This window comes from Pinus tabuliformis, chromosome 9 (assembly GCF_031772625.1).
Source record: "Pinus tabuliformis cultivar Carrire ecotype Pingquan chromosome 9, CPIR1, whole genome shotgun sequence".
Classification (NCBI taxonomy): domain Eukaryota; kingdom Viridiplantae; phylum Streptophyta; class Pinopsida; order Pinales; family Pinaceae; genus Pinus; species Pinus tabuliformis.
Window position 1 is genome coordinate 702,466,384 of NC_142307.1, and position 13,660 is coordinate 702,480,043.

General features: G+C 35.0%; 1 pseudogene; it reads left to right on the forward strand.

Moving 5' to 3' along the window:
• The first annotated feature begins 9,653 nt into the window (after positions 1 to 9,653).
• On the forward strand, positions 9,654 to 11,768 carry LOC149150607 (uncharacterized; annotated as a pseudogene).
• Positions 11,769 to 13,660: the final 1,892 nt, after the last annotated feature.

Consider the following 13,660-nt stretch of genomic DNA (forward strand, 5'->3'; position numbering starts at 1 on the left):
AATAACGTGTTATTTCAAAATTCTAAAAAGAAAACCATCCTATCAAAATTTGCTATTAATTTCATGTCCAGACAAAATCAAGAAACTTCGAACAGTTCAGCGATATACTTATCGAACAAAATCGGGAAACTTCCATTAGTGCGCAATAAACGTAGCAGACATATATTATATACAATAATATCGGTACGTTACGTTCCACATTTATTAAGAAGTATGGCTACGGTCGACTCCATCACCAATTAGTTGATGAACGCCTCGTCTCCCACCTCCGCCATTTGCACGCAACAATGTATTTATTTATTTTTCACAAAGTTCAGACGCTCACGGTCTTTTTCATAAAACATGATGTTAATGTGATAACATGTGAATAATTTCATATTCTTCGGAAATTAAATTTATATACTTTGTATGTATTTATTGAATATTTAATTTTATAATTAACTATTTGTTACTTGTTATTAATTATTTTTTCATCCGATAACATAATATGTCTATGTCTAGTATTTTTATATTTCTCAAAAATTATATTTATATACTCACATTTTATAAACTATGTTATATTTTTTTATTAGGTAATATATAGCTTTGATCAGTATAATTTGAGTGGGTCTAATGGTTAAGAGCATGTTTTTTTCTTCTAAGAGGTTATATGTTCAAAACCAGAAGGGTAGAGTATGTATGCCTTTGTAGACTTAATAGTCAAATCCTTGCCAAGAGGGGTGGGTCCCTTGTCCCACAAACAAGGGGTCTCATACACCAATTTGATGTCTCGTGGGTCCCTTGTCCCAGAAACACGAGGGTCTCATACACCAATTTGATGTCTAGCTTGGTCATGACCTAACTTTATTGTAATGTAGTGGGTCCCTTGCCCCACAAACAAGGGGGTCTCATGAAAGAAACAATACAGACGAAAACACAGCTACAGTTGCTCAATTAAACAAATAAATCTCAAAGAGAGAGTGGGATCTCCGACTCTTGCTGAGCATTTATATTTATATTAAAATTTGAGTCGATTACATTCATTAGATTATTGAATTTTCCAGACGATGTTGCCCTTTCAATTTTGAATAAGTTAAGGCAGTGTTCGGTGGGTGGCACAATTGAATGTTCAACTCTGAAGAAGCTAAGGTGGTGCCGACTGTGCCATGATGTCTAAAGAACAGTGACATAATTATATCTAACATTCTTCCCCCTAATTATTTCACCAAAAAAAAACTTGGGTGAGGGCTTTGTATATATGTATACAGACTCATTTTCTGATCTGCATAACTCCAAAAAGCATTGTCTTGAGTTGTTATTATCTTTTCTTTGGGATTTCTTCATAATAGGTATTCTTCTTCTCTGTTTTGTACTTGCATACAATTGATCATTGATGTTCATATAAAAAGAAATCCATCTACCGAGGTACATGGGTACCATTGATTACTGATGTCCATATAAAAAAAAAATCCATCTACCAATGTACATGGGTACCATCTATTGTACTCGTCAGTTCTCTAGGAATCCTTTTCACCTACATGGTTCATCAATCATGTTAAACTCTTTGTGACTTGATTCCTTAAATTTTGATTCTATTTCATATTTTAACTTCCCTGATTACACATCAAGCTTAGATATGAGTACACCTACCACCCTCGTATCTACTTAGTGGTTAATTCCACAACTTGATGTCACACCCTCTCTCTACTGAAGAGATATAAACACTACATTCCTTACTCAACAAATACTCATCAAGCTTACATATGAGTACACCCTCGTATCTGCAAGGTGGTTAATTCCACAACTTTATATCTCACCCTCTCTCTACCTAAGAGGGATAAACATTCCCTGTTTGACTCAACAAGGCTTACAACATACTTGGCCAAATCAACTTTGGGGTGTCGGGTACAACCGATCATGCACCCCTTACAACACAAATGCCTCATTACAACAATCTCAAGTTAGGTACATTAAACACAAAGGTTAACAAAACCCATAACGCATTTAGATTTCATCAAAATCCATTAATATCATCTTGCAGACTAATGGTAACTTCAAGAACCCTCTTTGTCTTCATTATCCTCATCATAATTTTACATCGATGAATTTAGACAGTGAAAAAATCATGACATGTATTTCTTTCATATAAAAGATATTAAATGTAGCCTCACACCGCAGGCTCAACTCAACATATAAACAATTCCATGCTTACCACACCACGAAATTTATTCTGACTGCACCATAGGGAATTTGTTCCAACTCAACTCCACGTAAGCATATCATTCTTGGCAAAAATGTTCAGCACACTATTATCACCTTTACCATCCTCTTTAAGCTTGGAAATAACCTTATAGGGGTTAATACTAAAACAATCATTTTTGTCAAGTATTCATCTAATAGATTCATTGAGGACAAGTCTTCTTCTTCTTCTTTCAATAAGAGGACATAATTTAATGTTTCAAAGATATTTTCCCCATCTCAGCGTCAGAATGAGGCACCTCAATTGAGAATAAATAGTCGAACTCAACAATTTTCACAACTCACATCATATTTCATTTTTGCCCAATTTCTTTTTAAGCATGATCGAACTCTAGAAAACCTCCCCTCCCGTTAATTCTATAGCATTAATGGGTCTCTTTTCCATCCTCTATATGCAGATGAACTGCAACTTCTGTGGTTGTTTATATGATGTATTTTCAAACACTTTGATCTAAATGATTTCGTCAAGAACCCACTGCATCAACACCTTCCTCGAACTGCGACTCCAACTCCTTACAATGACCAGCGCACTCGGTTCTTCACTCACAGTCAAACTTCTCTTCTATAGTTGATTTCAAACAATTAATTCAATGGGAAGTAGCTTCTCGCACACACAACTTAATGAGCCACACAACAGTAAGCTCCACATACAACATATCAATCTTCAGGAAAATGTTCGGCACTTGTGCTACAACAGTTGCTTGACAAAGTTCTTCATGAGCATAATGATAGTGAGAAAAATGCATCTACAACTTTAATCAATCGATGGACAAGGAAACCACTCAAAATATCAACTATACTCGTCCCTAGGCCCTCCCGTAAGGGAGTATGCCCAGGGCCGACTTTGATACCACTAGAAAAAGGAAACAGTATAGACCAACGAAGCTACGACTGCTCAATTAAACAAACAAAGCTCAAACAGAGAGTGGGATCTTCAACTCTCGTTGAACATCTATATTTATATTAAAATTTGAGTCAGTTACATTCATTAGATTACTGAATTTTCTAGACGGTGTTGTCATTTCAATTCTGAATAAGTTAAGGCAATGTTCGATGGGAGGCACTGTTGACTCTTCAACTTTGAAGAAGCTAAGGCAGTGCCAATTGTGCCATGATGTCTAAAGAATGGTGAAATAATTATATCTAACATCTCATACACCAATTTGAAGTCTGGCTTGGCTGTGACGTGACGTTACTGTAGTGTATTATGTCCCTTGTTCCACAAACAAGGGGGTCTCATACACCAATTTGATGTTTGGCTTGGTCATGACCTAACCTTACTGTAGTGTATTACATAGTTTGTTAGGTTTCAAAAAAAAGTAGGGGGCCTCATACAGCAATTTGACGTCTAGCTTGGTCGTGACCTTACTATAGTGTATTAAAGAGTTTGTTAGGTTGCAATAACTTCTAATAAATTTAAAATTTAGATTCGGTGACCTTACTGTAGTGTATTAAAGAGTTTGTTAGATTGCAATAACTTTTAATAAATTAAAAAAAAATAGATTTGTGCCACCTAGCTCCCCGCCAACAATTTCCTAGGGATTTGAGATTATTCCAATTCTAATAAGATCTTCCATGATAAGTTCTTCGTTATTATTTATAACATTCATTTATAAAGAAGAATTTTATTTAGCAAAATGGTCCATTACTTTTAATAAATTTAAAAAATTAGATTTGTGCCACCTAGCTCCCCCATCCACCAATTTCCTACCAATTTGAGATTATTCCAATTCTAATAAGTTCCTCCATGATAAGTTTCTCATTATTATTTATAACATTCAATTATATATAAGAAAATTTTATTTAACAAAATGGTCCATTTTATAATAAGATGTGTAATTCTCTTTCTTCTTTTTTTCCCTAAAGTTAAAGTTGACTCATAACCTTTTTATACATAGTTAATTAAGTAAATGTGTGCATTAGGAAGCAATTCTTCTTGTTGCAATAATTTTTTTTTTGTTATATTTCTAACCCTTCGGAACCACATTAATATTTTTAATGTGGTTGTACTAGTTATGTCCATTTTGTCTTATTAATTAAATTGACTAATTAGAAAAATATGATATAAACAAATATCATATAAAATAAGTTATGGTTTTTTTGGACATGTAATATTGATAAGTCATGATAACTCAGGGTATTAGCCCATGATATTGTTACAAAAACTATTTACAAATTAATAATCTCTAGTAACTTGGGATTGAATCTATATAATTAACTATATTGTTACATTTTTTTATATATCAATTATTTTTATAATTAATAATAATAATATTTAAAATAAATTTTAATTTAATTCTAACATTATTTTAAATTTAATTTAAATAACTTGACCAAGTATCTTAATACGTATTATAAATTAATGCATTCATCGATGCATTTATTTATAATAAAAATGAAAATATATTAACATCTTTACTTCCTTGTGCTAAAACCAGCCTAGATCCATCTTAACCCTCGATGTATCAAGCGCAGAGAGGATCAAATCTCTAAGGCACAAACCTCTTTTTTTCAATGCAAAGCATGAAGAAAGATTTTCACCTAGAGAGATTTGATCCTTCTTTGGGCTTGATAGATTCAGGGTTAAGATGGATCTAAGCTAGTTATATAATACTATATAATATATGTATTTGTATCTATGTGTCTCTTTATTATTATTTCACTCTATCTTACCCCAGACATACACTCTCTCTCTCCATATCTATCTATCTATCTCTCCCTCAATCCCTGTTCCCCTTCTCTCTCTCTCTCTTCTCCTTCTCTCCATCTCTCTCTCCTCCTCTCACTCTTCCCTCCTCTCTCCTCTCTCCCTTACTATCTATCCATCTCTCCCTTTCACTCCCTCTCTCTCTCCGCCTTTCTCCTCTATGTCTTTCTTATTCCCTCCCTCTCTCCCCCTCTCTCTCATTCTCTCTCTTTAGTCCTCTCTCTCCCTCTCCTACCTCCCTCTGTTTCACCCTCCCATCACTCTTTGTCTCTCTCTTCCCTCTAACTTTGTCACTATCTCCCTCTCTCGCCCCTCCATCTCATTGTGTCTCTCTCTTTCTCTTTCCATTCTCTCCTTATCTCTCTCCTCTCCTCTTCTCTCTCTCTTCCCTCCTCTCCTCTCTCCCTCACTCTCTCTCCATCTCTCCCTTGTCACTTCATCTCACTTTCCACCTCTATCTCTCTATGTCTCTATTCTTTCCTCCCTCTCTTCCTTTCCAACTCCATCTCTATCTCTCCCTCCCTTTCTCTCTCTCCCCTCTCTCTCTTCCTTCCTCTCTCTTAAATTTGATCCCATTGTATTGCGTTTAAGAAAGTATCTAAATTGAAAAAACTCAATGGTTGTAAAATATTAAACCTATATTTTGGATCAATCATCTCAAAGAAAATGCAATAATGAAAAACTTAAAAGAATCATACACTATATTTCCTCTATTATTGTAAGTCACTTTGCTTGCTTTCATATCTTGATTCCTTGCTTAAGATGGATCTATGCTAGTTCTTAATAATATTATTTATATTATATAAATTTCACATTTTTATGTATAAAAGTATTCTCATTTTTAATTTTATTAAAACATTGATTTAATTTCTACGTGAATATTTTTAATAGTCGTGAGGATGGAGTGCTTAGATATATCTCAAAAGTAATTATAACATTTTTCTTTTGAGATTTAATTAAAAAAATGTTATAAAATGAAATAAAATTAAAATATTTTAACTGTGAAATAAGCTAAGATTTATGGGCATATGGTTTGATAATCCATGGTATTGGCCCATGGTATTATAACAAACCCTATTTACAAGTTAATAATATCCATGGTAAAGTGGGGATGAATATCCATAGTTAAGAATGTTGTTATATTTGTATAAAATATTTTAATTATGAAATAAGTTATGATTTATGGGCATGTGGTATTGATAAGCCATGGTATTGGCCCATGATATTGTAACAAAGTATATTCATAAGTTCATAATATCAATGACAAGGTCGGGGTGAATATCCATAGTTAAGAATCTTGTCATATTGCTATAAAGTATTTTGATTGTGAAATAAGTTATGTTTTTTGGGAATGTGTATTGATAAGTGCCCACGCTATTGTAACAAATCCCATTTACAGCTTAATAATATCCATACTAAAGTGGGGTTTGAATATCCATGGTTAAGAATCTTGTCATATTGTAATAAAACATTTTGATCGTGAAATAAGTTATGAGTTTTGGGCATGTGGTACTAATAAGCATTGTTATTGGCCCATAGTATTGTAACAAAACCTATTTACAGATTAAAATATTATTTTTAACTTTTTATTTATTATTTTTAACATTTTGTTTTTTACTTTTAACTATTTATTATTAATTCAGCTAACATTTAAATGTTTAAGCTCATCTCCCATATGACTTTTAACTTTTAATTATTTTTTAATTGAATTGACATTTCAAATTATTTACATAGTTCCATTACACCTACACATCTACCCTATACTAAAATGTGAACTAGCTTAAAATATCTAAAAGCACAATAAAAATTGTAATTAAAAAATGTGTATTTTACCCTCTACCATACGAAATACCTATAGCCTTCGAGATTGATGGATACTAACAGCATTGAATAATTTTTGCTACAAATCGCAGTCAGTGATGATATATGGAGTAACAGTCTCACGTGGAGGGAGGGATAAAGAACGCATTGGAAAAACCCGGAAGGGTGGAAGAGTTCATCGTCCGATTATTATGACATAACTGTTCCTTTTTCCACGGCGACAGAACATCTCTATTCTCTCTCGCCTCTTCTTCGGGTGGACCCTGTCCTTCCTGTTCACCAGTGCTCTTCTGTATCGCAAGTGGAAGACTCGACATGGAAAATTTGTGCTTAGAGAATGATTATTCAATATGGACGATGTGGACCATTATATGATACGCAGTGGGTGCATGTCACATATATGTGATAAGACACTTCACGCTGAACATGGCGATTGGAGAATAAGATGGCATGATCCTGCAACTTGCACATATGAACAGAATCCTATCCGTTGATTGAATGAATATCAAACGATATCGTGTTCGGTCTGCAACGTTTATCCTAAACGTTTAATCATTCGCCTATTATAGTTTTAGTCACATCGTAATAATAATAATAGAATTTTAATGTCACTGCTAAACATCAAATTGATTTCCTTCAGTAAATTTGGAAATGGGACAAATCAACTTATTCTAATTATTTGATGTTGGTGTCTTTTCATAAATTTTGTTTGAAAATCGAGAAGAAAATTTTAAAATTCAAAAATAAGATAAACATTTTTGGACTAAAACTATTTATATTTAAATAACCCGAACACAGTCTCACTTCAAATTATAAAATCAACTCTTAAAAATGCAAAAAAAACATCTATCTATTAAACAATTACCACGCACTCTGTCACTTGATCGACCTTCTGAATCAAGAGACCATGCAATTGTGTTACCCATTGACATTTGGGTAATATACAGACAAACAATAAAAGGAAGGAAAAGCAAGCGATAAACAATAAAGTTCGACGATGGGATTCAAATTCAGGGGAAAAAAATAAGAATGTTTGACTATTTGGTTCGAATATCGTATAATTTGGTGAAATTCGATTTGGTTCTGAAAATTCATGATTCAGGATTGTTATTTCATGGACATAGAATACCATGAGTTTGTTATTTCGTGTTGAGCATAGGATGTTAATGGCAGTTGAACATAAATAGATAATTGTGTTCATATAGAAATAAATAGATAGTAAAAAAAAATCGATCGAACTTTGATTAGTTATTATATCAATTTAAGTTTACATAGTTCATTATCAACCAGCACAATTCATCATTGTCTACATAGAAATACAATTATAGACTTAAAAAAAACGGATGCATCTGCAAGGTTAGAAACCGGCATCTTTAGTCCTGATAAAATGACCGGAGAATATAAGGCCAAAGCACAAAAAAAAACCTAGAATTAACAAGACAACCAACAGAAGACACAGTCAGCAATGTATCAGAAATGGGCATATCATATAACCCTAGCCAGGAGATTATCGACCCTGGTTATTTCTTTATAGTTCTGTGCATATAGAAGTAAAAGTAAAGGAAATAGAAAGTAACTGTGAAATTGGGAAAAAAATCATTTTCTAATTTCACTTTTGCTTTCCAGGGCTGAAAAGTCATTAAAACAGGAAATGGGAAATGAGAAAACTAGTGAAGTTTTGAAAAGGAAAAATGTAAAGTGTGATTTTTTTTTTGAATTTTATGGTAAGGTTATAATATTTAAAATGTCGAGAAGAAAATGACTAAAATGTATTATTGTTAAATCAAATAAATTATATATATTTAACGTTTTAATAGTTGTAATATATATTTGGTTAGCGAAAAAATTATTTAAATTTTATTATATTTAATATATTTGTTATTTTAGAATATTCCATTTTTCAATCCGCACAAATATATTAGTAAATGTAATTGATACAGTAATATTTTCCATTAAAGGACTAAAATCAACTTATATCTATAATGGTAATAGAAGTATACCATTCGAAAAAATCCCACCCAAATTTATATGATAGGTAGATGTATAAACTCCCAAACTTGATAACTATGTGATAAACCATCAAATCTGCATTCGATTGATGTAGATAAAACTTCTATACCGCGTAACAACCAGAGAAAATATCAAATTGCATAGCATGTAATTAAGTGGAGCAATTGCAATGGATGAACGAATATAAAATAATTCGGAAGCTTCAATCTGCGGAACAGGGAACGGGAGTCGTCCCCACCACTCCCAACTTGAGTGAGAGAGTGGACAGAAACAGGGGAGTCACGACTCACGCGTCAGGAGGTCCCGCTTGGATAAACCCTGTTGTGCAAGTGGGGTGCATATATAATATGCTATATATGATCCTCAGGGTTTCCTCATGATAGGTATGTGGACGCTCTTACCGAGTGGAGAGATGTCATAGGACATAATACAAGCAAACGGATAGCGGAAACTTCGTCAAAAATATGAATCTTGCTTTGCTAACATTGTTAGGATATGCGTGCTGTATTATAGGTGCTCGCGGTGTTTTATATATGTTCTGTACGCAATTCCGTTTATCTAAAATATCCTCTGAAACAACCTGAGGCGGAGCCCTTTTAGATTCCTTGATATTATTGCCCACAAATATCTGATGCTCCATTATTGTCTTCCAAAGAATATATTAATATATCGATAATCGACAGATGAGATGAACATCACATCAAGAACTGCGGCGTCTTTGGCTCTTGATGTCTGCTATGTTTGTGAGCACATGAGTTCCCATCATTAATTTATATATTGCAGTAGAGATTCAAGTCTGCGCAGATCAGTGTGTTATGATGGTTTGCATGGTGGTGCCAAGAAGTCTGTTGCTCCAACCACTCTGACGAAGTCGGAGATGGACTGTCCCAGTGTGGTTCTAAGCTTGGGGTACTGTCCGATGGACGATGAAATGAGTTCCATCAATTGCAGCAAGAAGAATACTTCTCCATCTACCCATGCCTCTGATGAATTTGAAGAGCCGACTATGAAAGAGGTAATGGAGGGTGACTCTTCCACTGAATACAATCAAGACAATGAAGAGAATAGCCTGTGACTGAAGAATTCACCCCTTCTATCAAGGGTTTCTCAGAGAACGGAAGACAGCTAGAGTTGGAGGAAGGTCAGTTCAAGGATTGGGTTTTGGCAAGATCGGAGGGAAAGAATGTTCGAGGGCTGCAGAGTCTGGGCGGCGGAATAAACGTGGTACCGGAGTCTGCTGGAGAGTCGCACGGATTTGAGGTTATGAGAAGATATTCATTAATGTCGTTGCAGCAAACTGGTAAGCTGCAATCGTCTCAGTACAAGGGCGTGCTTCCGCAGCCCAATGGCCGATGGGGTGCACAGATTTACGAGAAACACGAACGCGTTTGGTTGGGAACGTTCAACAAGGAAGAAGACGCTGCCATAGCTTACGACAGAGCGGCCCTCAAGTTCCGGGGTCCGGACGCCATGACCAATTTCAGTTCGGCCCGTGGCGGCAATCCGGAAGGCCGATTCATGAGGGAGCACGCCAAGGAACAAATCGTGAACATGCTTCGAAAGCACAGTTATGATAAAGAATTTGAACATCATAGCAAGAGGATCATGATGACGGCTGCTCGGCCGGTCAGTACTACGAATAACGAGGAGCTAGGCTCGGAGGGGTCCTGCAAGAGAGAGACGGAAACCAAGTGGCCGGACGACGGAAATGGAAATTCTGCCATGGCGGGTCTTCTTCGAGAGCACCTTTTCGACAAGGCCGTCACGCCCAGCGACGTGGGAAAACTGAATCGCCTTGTTATTCCCAAGCTGCACGCTGAGAAATATTTCCCTTTGGTAATAGATTCCAGCGAGAAGGGGTCGTTCTTGAATTTCGAGGACACCACGGGGAAAATCTGGCGTTTCCGTTACTCGTATTGGAAGAGCAGCCAGAGCTACGTGCTGACCAAAGGGTGGAGTCGGTTTGTGAAGGACAAGAAATTGAAGGTCGGCGACTTTGTTTCGTTTCACAGGGGATCGCGGGAGCCTCGCCAGCTCTACATCAGCTGCAGACACAGGGCATCGGTTCGTCCCCAACTTGGACTTGGCCCCCAATCCGGCCAATCCAAAGCGGAATTTGTGCATCAAGGCTCGTTGACCTCGAATAGTTTCAATTCCGGAACCCAGGTTACCGTCGTCGGTAACGCTCAATGGTTGCCCAACGCCTGGCCCGGTTTTACTAATTCCGCTGCCTATACGCAGTTCAAGTCTAATTATATCCTTCCCCTGGTCAACAAGGTGGGTAATTTCGATCACCTGTGCTCCCATATCCCGGAAACTTCTCTTAACGGAGTCTTTTCTTTCCGTTTCTCGGAGTCGCCCGCCACACAAACAGATGAAGACAGATTCCGCGATATTAATACCGCCGAATTGCCAACGATTGGTTTGTACTTGAACCTTCACAACTCGCTCAATTCCGGCGACGGAAGTACAAATATCAAACCACTGCATCAGCCCTCGGCGGCACAAGAATTGGAGACCCCGGAACACAAAGCGACATCGAGTCTGGATCCCGCGAGCAAGAAAGGAGTACGACTTTTTGGAGTGAGTTTGACGGAATCTTAATGATCGTCACTATAGCCGAATTTACGGTGAGATATCTTCCCATCCCCTCATAATCCCATGACAACGCTGCTATAGCGCACTGTATGGAAATAGTAGGTCGCACATAATAAGTGACACTGCAAGGGAAAAGCGCGAAAGGTCTCCCACCGATACGCATAATGTGGAATTTCTTGATCATTTTATGCACTTATATTAGGGCATTGGACAGGAAGTTGAGGTGTTTTTAAGTACTTGGTATTGGTGACATGAGGCACTGAGACCCTGCACAAATAGTTAATGTTTTTAAAAAGTTTGGCATTTTCTATGGTAATGTGTTCGAGTTGAGCAAAAGTTTCATTTGTTCTAAGTCACTTGATACCTGTTAAAATATTTGTGGTTTTGATTATATTTAAGTCCAGAATAATAATAGATTTATTATTAAATGGTTTTTTTAGGTTGTAGTTTTATAAGATAAATCATGTGTACATATATGTGTGGGTTTTTATAATTATTTTTCTTTTTACATTATTTTATTATTAATAAGATATTTTGAATTTAAATTTGAGGGGATCTTTTACATCTAGTTCAAAAAACCTTTAAATTTGAAGAGGGAATGTTTTGGATTTAATTAAAAAAAAATTATATTCTTTACCATTTACATTTTGAAGAGGGAATGTTTTGGATTTAATTCAAAAAAATTTCATGTTTCCTACCATTTACATTTATGTTTAGATGTGAGACTTCACCAACGCTCATAGTTTTTTTCCCATTTACATGTAGTTTACAAATTTCCACCTCCAAATTACTTTCTCTTTTTTTGGTTATTATTATTTTGACACATTCCTCACACCAAGGTCTTTATTTATGCCACTTCATTATAAGCAACTTCACGATTTTGTTTCCATCTATGGTGGTTCTAGTTTTTCCCTCTACATTAGTCTACTAAGTTAACGATCTCATGTCATCTCGAGGCTAGTTGTACATGTAGTGTTATCAAGCCCTTTGTGGCTTGACAAAACACTTTCTTGAGAAAGTAGTAGCTTCTCTTGTTTGGCCCTTAGTTGGATTACTGAAAAGGAAAATAATTAAATTAATTCAAAAGGAAAATAATTAAAAGGATTACATAGATGTGAAATTATCTTGTATGAGAAAAACCAAGGGAAAACTAGCCAACAATAGATCTATTATCTGATGGCTTAGAAATATTCACTTAAATAATTAAAAGGATTACATAGATGTGAAACCACATATGATTATCTTGTAAAATAAAAACCAAGGAAAAACTAGCCAACAATAGATCTATTATCTTATGGATTAGAAATAGTCATTTAAATGAAAACACTCTAGCCTAGCCAAGTGCCTTACCCATCTTTGGCTCATTATAATGAGGAATAGAGAAATCTTTTAAAATTTTAACTACATTAATACCAAGGTCATTAATTGCAGGTGACTGAAACCACCATTATTGACCTAACAACATTGGTTCTTTCACAGAGTCTAGTTTAACTAACAATGCCTCTTTACACTTAATTAGAGAAATTGATTTGACCCAATATAAAAATACATGCATGATCCTCTCCCCTATCACCTAAGTCTACATCAAAACTTTACAAATAAGGAAATGCATACTTAAAAAGTGTAGTATCTCTATTTACATATAATTTAAATTAAAAAATCACCTTTAAAGTAATTTTTTAAATTTATTTTTACTATATTAAAGCTTAAATTATCGATCTTTAACTTTATTAATTGTTCACACTAATAACTCCTCCCTTCATACAACTTCATCACAATCAAAATCTTACTTTGACCTTCGCCTCTATATTATTAAAATTTTATATTATTTTTAAGTAAGCTATCCATACAATACTCTAAGTCTCATTGTGACTTAACCAAATACCATATATAATGCAATACTCTAAGTCTCATTGTGACTTGACCAAATACTATATATAATTAAAAAAAATATACAAATTATAGTATTAACACATAATTTACCTTGAAAAACGTCAAAGGCGTAAAAACCATCTGGCAGTAAATTCATACTTTTACGCCTTAAAAACAACTATTCCTTAATTTAAAGGTAATAAGTCTACCCCAATACCTTGACCTCCACCAACTATGTCGGTCAACCAACTATGTCTTTCTCTCAATTTTGACGTGTTACAATGAAAAATCCTCGAACATTTAAAAAAACTTTAAATACATGTAAAACCACAGGCCATGATATTATTGACCGATAATCATAAACTATTACTGACTTTTACCCAACGTCGACAAAGACACTCCCAATGTGTTTTT